This window comes from Siniperca chuatsi, linkage group LG20 (genome assembly GCF_020085105.1).
Source record: "Siniperca chuatsi isolate FFG_IHB_CAS linkage group LG20, ASM2008510v1, whole genome shotgun sequence".
NCBI classification, from domain to species: Eukaryota; Metazoa; Chordata; class Actinopteri; order Centrarchiformes; family Sinipercidae; genus Siniperca; species Siniperca chuatsi.
The window spans coordinates 21,682,731-21,688,505 of record NC_058061.1 but is presented as its reverse complement, the minus strand read 5'-3'; the positions used below and the strand labels follow the sequence as shown (position 1 = coordinate 21,688,505).

Genomic DNA, 5,775 nt, shown 5'->3' with positions numbered 1-5,775 from the left:
GATCTGCTTGTGTACTGGTAGTGCAGTGGTTCTCAAACAGTTTCTGCCATGCCCCCCTTCAGAAGCTGAAAAAAGTTCCTGCCCCCACCACACGTAAACTGATTGAATTCTTATCAGTCATTAACAGTATCGGGGGAGCAACAAATAAAAAAGGAGCCACGTTTTATTCCATTGGAATAAGAAGAGGAAATGATTCAGGTCAGCACGACAGCATCAGCAAACTCTTGTTTTTTTATTTCCCTACATTCACCTTAGTTCCACTCCATATTTTCCCCCTGGTCAACCAAAATGACCACAAAGAGACGCAAATCAACTACAAAGAGACATAGTCTGGGTGTCCTTTTACACGTCTGTGTCCAGGGGCCCACAGTCTCATAATCTGTCCAGATCTGTAGGCTATTTGGAGTTAAAAATAGCAGTTGTTAATTAAAGTTGTTTATTTGACATTCATTTATCACAATGGATACATTTTGTGACTGTAACAATGTACGGTTTATTAAGAACCAGGGCTTTAAATTTGAGTCTTAACACACTTTGACTCATTTCCAAAATGTGATGGGATTCTGAAACATGCTACCCCAGCAGGAAAACAACAACTTCTGTTTCGCATAGAGCTCTGACATCATCCCTGTAAAAGCCACAGTATTAACCTTTCTAGGGGCAGTTTAAAGAGACACTATTTTACTGTGAGTAGGCCTATAAACCTCATTGTACCCACTAATAATTGGCATTATTGAAATTAGCGACAATTTATGGACATAATGCATATTTAGGAGGGCGAGGAATACAGCACGGTACATGAGTATGAGCACTACTGTTAAGCAGAACAACCAGGGTTTCTTTTTAATCTACGCAGGAGCTTGTATAACCAGAATGGAAGATTGATTTTACTCTAAAATAAGTAAGTAATATAGAGTAGATGTAAATAAAAAGTAAAACATTAAAGCAGTTAATCTTAAAGCAAATAACCACCAAACTGAACAAGGATTAATTGATGCCTCATATAACTGAGATTCCCTTTGAAACTTGCTAATTATTCCTACTTACTGAATGTACCTTGTTCATTTAAATTATTGAAACACTGGTATGAATGGTATGAAAAGTCGGCTTTCTAACATCTTGGTACACAGCAGCTCCCCACTGAAACTAGACTAATGAAATTCTTTTCGGTGATTTAGCACCTCATTAAGGCACACCCATTCAGTGAAAGGGAAACTAATATAAATTAGATCCTTAAATGAGGAGTTAACTTACAGGAAACATAACTGAACAGTTCTGTAATGAATTTTGAATGTGGACAGAATATCAGGTGTTACAGACTGGATTTATGTGGCTGTGATCAGGGCGGAACATTTGGCTGAAAAGAACCAGGAAGATTTAGACTTTACCAGTGGTAGAAAGTAACTAAGTACTCATGTTCTGTACTTAAATACAATTGTGAGGTACTGGGAATTTACTTGAGTATTTCCATTTTATGCTACTTTATACTTCTACTCCACAACAATTCAGAGGACAGTGGTGGAAGAAGTATTATCGGCAAAATGTACTTAAATTACCAAAAGTAAACATACTCGTTCTGTATAAAAATGTCCCCTGTGACTGGTAATATTATTATTATTATCACATACGACAATATTAGACTGTTGATACTATTGCAAAAATATGTAAGTAGCATTTTACTGTTGTAGCGGCTCGACGTGGAACTGCTTTATATACATTGAGGTAGTTTAGTCGAGTGATTCTGAATCTAGGGGTCAGGTCCCTCTAAAGGGTCCCCAGATAAATGTGAGTGGTTGTGAGATGATTAATGGAAGAGGAAAGAAGATAGTTCTGCTTTATAAATTTGCATTGCTGGAGCTTTCTCTAATCTTTGCTTGGTTATTCGTGAAATGTTGGATAATTTGACCTGTTTGGGCCTTTAACAATTTTTAACACCATGTGAGAAGTGTAGGGAGGGAATATGTCTCTTTGGTGGAACTGCTAATAACTCACAGACATATGTCGTATGTTTTATAAGTAATTAGTAACTACAGCTGCCAAATAAATGTAGTCAAGTACAGTATTTCTCTCTGAGATGTAGTGGAGCAGGAGTATAAAGTAGTCGAAAATGGAAATACTCAAGTACAAGTACCTCAAAATTTAAGTGCAGTACATGAGTAAATGTACTTTCCACTACTGTCAGAGGGAAATGTTGTACTTTTTACTCCACTCCGTTAATCTGACAGCTACAGTCACTAGTTACTTTTCAGATTAAAACTTTAATCCAAAACACACGATCAGCAAATGTAAGATGTTGCATTGTTACAGATTCAACCACAGTGTGTGAAGTAGTTAAACTTGTCTCCACTTTGACAACACAAAAACGCTGCTTACACATAATAAAACTCCAATAATATATATGATAAATGTAACACTGTGAAAGGAGCCATTCTTCATAGCAGGTACTTTTACTTTTGCTACTTTAGGTACATTTTGCTGATAATACTTCTGCACTTTTACTTAAGTACAACTTTAAATACAGGACTTTTACTTGTAATGTGGTGTTGCAAGTTTTACTTACATAAAATACCTCAGTACCACTGAGCTTTACTCTGAAACTCCATCACATCAACTGCTGCTGCAGTGTGAAGTGCTGGAAGGAGCCACAACAACCAAACACTACACTGACGGGCCTCGCAGAACTTAATCCCCGTCCCCTTTGTCACCACAGCGCTGAGTCAAACAGTGTCATGTTCAGGCGACCCAGGGCAGGTGTAGGAGTGTGTTTGCGTGTGCACGCTGGCCGTGCACTGTACAGCAGGCTGGCAACAGGTAATGGAAAGACACGTTAGGTGTGAGGTGGAACCTGAAGCCACGGAGACGGAGGGATTGTGACCCATTAGAATCACTCGTCGACCAGCTCAATTCTGCTGGAGCTGTTTGGGCCGTTAGGGTGTAGTTATGAGTTAGAAATGCACGGCTGACACGTTTCCAAATACTCCCCTTGTGCAAGGCTAAATGGTTGCGTGGTCCCACTCTTTGACAACAGCTTTTGAAAAGAGACTGTGAAGAGCCGAGTAAATATGGGTTGTGCAAAGACGTCTAAGAGGGTGTAAACACTGCAACTGCATTTTGAAATCCATTATTTAGTTGAATCAAACATGTCGTATCATCTACTTTTCTAGAAAATGGTTCGTTTTGTTTGTTTTCTCCGTCGTCTCTTTGTTTGTCTTGTTGAAGCTCTATTCTTGCGGCCTGTGTCGCTAAGGCTGAGGATTATTCTGGTGCTCAGCTTAAATATCAGCCACACTAAGTAGGGTGTGTCTTCTTTAGTAACAGAGAAACAATTTACAACAAACATACTTGATGTAAAGATTATACAAGAGCACATATCACGACTGAATCTCTACAAACCGTTCTTGTAAAATGAGAGCACTCCCTGCCCCGGTAGCTAATGGACCCAGTTTGACTGGTTTCTGATGAATGGGTTGAGTGTCCAATACTCAGATTTCACAACAGGAAAATCACCACAGAGACTGATCAGGAACAACGGCCTTAGAAGGAAATCAATAACCCCCCACACACACACACACACGTAGACTAGACTACAAGAGATGCAAAATGACAACAAAAAGACAAAACCACTGCAAACACTGCACAGAATAATAACTATTATTAATGTAGAGTTTGAGTTTTAACACATTTTTACTAATTTTACAAATGTGCCACCCTTATTTAACCCCCCCCCTGTGAAAGTCCAGTCCCATGTTTCTTTGGGTGGTGAAGCAAATATACAAAGCTCCACCAACGAGATCGAGTAGAAGCTGTTCATTTTCAGCCTACAGAGAAAGGAACAGAGCTTTGTTAAAGGAAAACCCTTCACTTCACAACATGTCTTGATTGTGTAATGCTTTAAATGTGAAGCACCTGTAGCCGTAGCTTTGGTTTCATTTTCCAGCTCCAGTTGCCAGAAAACTGCTTTGTGCTGCAAATTAAGAAGCCACGAATATTATTTTGGGAGTAGTTTCTCCATTGGCACCTCCAGGTTTCCGAGGTACCAGAAGATCCAGAACACCAGGCTGAGGAAGATAATGAGGGGTCCTGAGAAGACGAAGAAATCCCAGAAGCTGAGGGGAGCAAAGACCCCAATGAAGAAGAGAATGAGGCCTGCTACATCCAAGAGGACGGCGATGAAGAAAAACAGCAGGCAGCGGCCAAGATAGGCGGGATAATCCATGATAGGAGTAGCTGACTGCGCTTAACAGTCTCTGCGATTATTCACAGCTTTACCAGTTTATCTGTAGGACATGAAAAATGTTCAGAGTGAAATAAATGAAAAGAAATGCTTCTTCTCTTCTCAGTGCCGCCTGTGAGTCTGAAGTCAGACTGATGAGAAGGAAGAGTTTGAACAGTCAGGTCACATTCCTTCGTGTCTACGTCTCGCATTTTTTTTTTTTATGACACCGTCTGACAGAGGAGAAATATGTTTCCTTAATGATGACAAGAGATTTTACAGCTCTATCGCTGGATGTGGCTTCATTTAATAAACATGTTACATTCCAGCATCCACAGATCCAGGCCTTATCGCAGGCCCACAGCTGGGTTTGGAAAAAAATAGAAATATTGGCCTTGTATTTCTGGCCCTGATGATTTGGAATAAAATAGTGGGAGAACACCTAGGGTGCTGTTTACCCACTTCAAAAAGTAACATTAAAAAAAGTGACCATGAGAGAAAAATCTGATTCCTGTGTGGCATATAAAAGTTATTAAACAACAAAGGGTGGAGCCAGACAAGGAAGAGAAGATAAGAGAAATAGTCCCTTGCGCAACGCATGGGTGTTACTGTGTTGTTATCTGGCATCAAACTGTTTCAGTCGCTTGTAACACTCAAACAACAACTACATCCACTTACATGTAAACTTTATTCCCAAGAAAAATAATTTACATCTGCCATAAAATCAGCACATAAAAATAAAAATTTGCTATGTACAAGTTAAAAAAAAAAACTTTTCTTCATCTGTGCACAGCCCTTCTGCCTACTGTGGATGCAGGGCTTTTCCCTGATTAAGAAATTGTCTTCCCCGTTGAAAAAAAAAGTGAATTTCGTTCATAAGCTCAACATTTTCAGTCTGTTGGAGTTTTTGGAAAGCAGCCCGAGAAGGGAGTCTGTCCTTCAGCACCAGGAAAGCCGGACGTCACCTGTAAAGAAGAGAAGAGAAAGGGTTTTATATATTTGTACAGGTTGAAATCAACAAACGACATTAAAAATAACAATGGAAATGAATGTGAAGGGAGGAGAAAAACACAGTTTAAAACAAAGTCTTTCCTAAATATGCTCTGTAAGACTTGAGGGAAGATGTCATTTAATTTAGGACCCCTGTCATTTGCCTCTGCTCGTGAGATGTCTGGGAAGATGAAGATAAGATGATTGTGTAAAATGAATCTGTTAATTTGTTTTTAGAATGAATCTGGAAGATTTCCCTCTTCAAATTTGGGTAACATTAATAAAACACATTTTAAGAAGCTGACTTTCCTGAAATAAAGGAACCATTGGGGATTTTGAATGGGTGAAAATCTTTTAACATTTTTGGTGGAGGAAATTGTTGGTTTGTTGAAAATGTACTCGCCTATACTATGTTGCAGTATGAGAAGTAAGAATAAATTAAGAACAATAAAGGGTATAAAGACATTGTTTGTCTACCAAGTAAACTTTCCTTATTATACCAATAAACTTGGTCACTTTTTTCTGACATAACCATTTCTGTTCTCTCCAACTCAAGTTCTCATCAATAAACA

The 5,775-nt window shown here is 38.9% G+C and overlaps 1 long non-coding RNA gene across 1 annotated transcript; it reads right to left on the bottom strand.

The window, feature by feature from the left end:
* Window positions 1-213: 213 nt before the first annotated feature.
* Window positions 214-5,178, bottom strand: LOC122867826. Its single transcript, XR_006376003.1, has 2 exons — window positions 3,907-5,178; window positions 214-3,818 (listed from the first exon to the last, which is right to left on the bottom strand). It is a non-coding gene; the product is annotated as an uncharacterized LOC122867826 (long non-coding RNA).
* Between the last annotated feature and the right edge of the window lie 597 nt (window positions 5,179-5,775).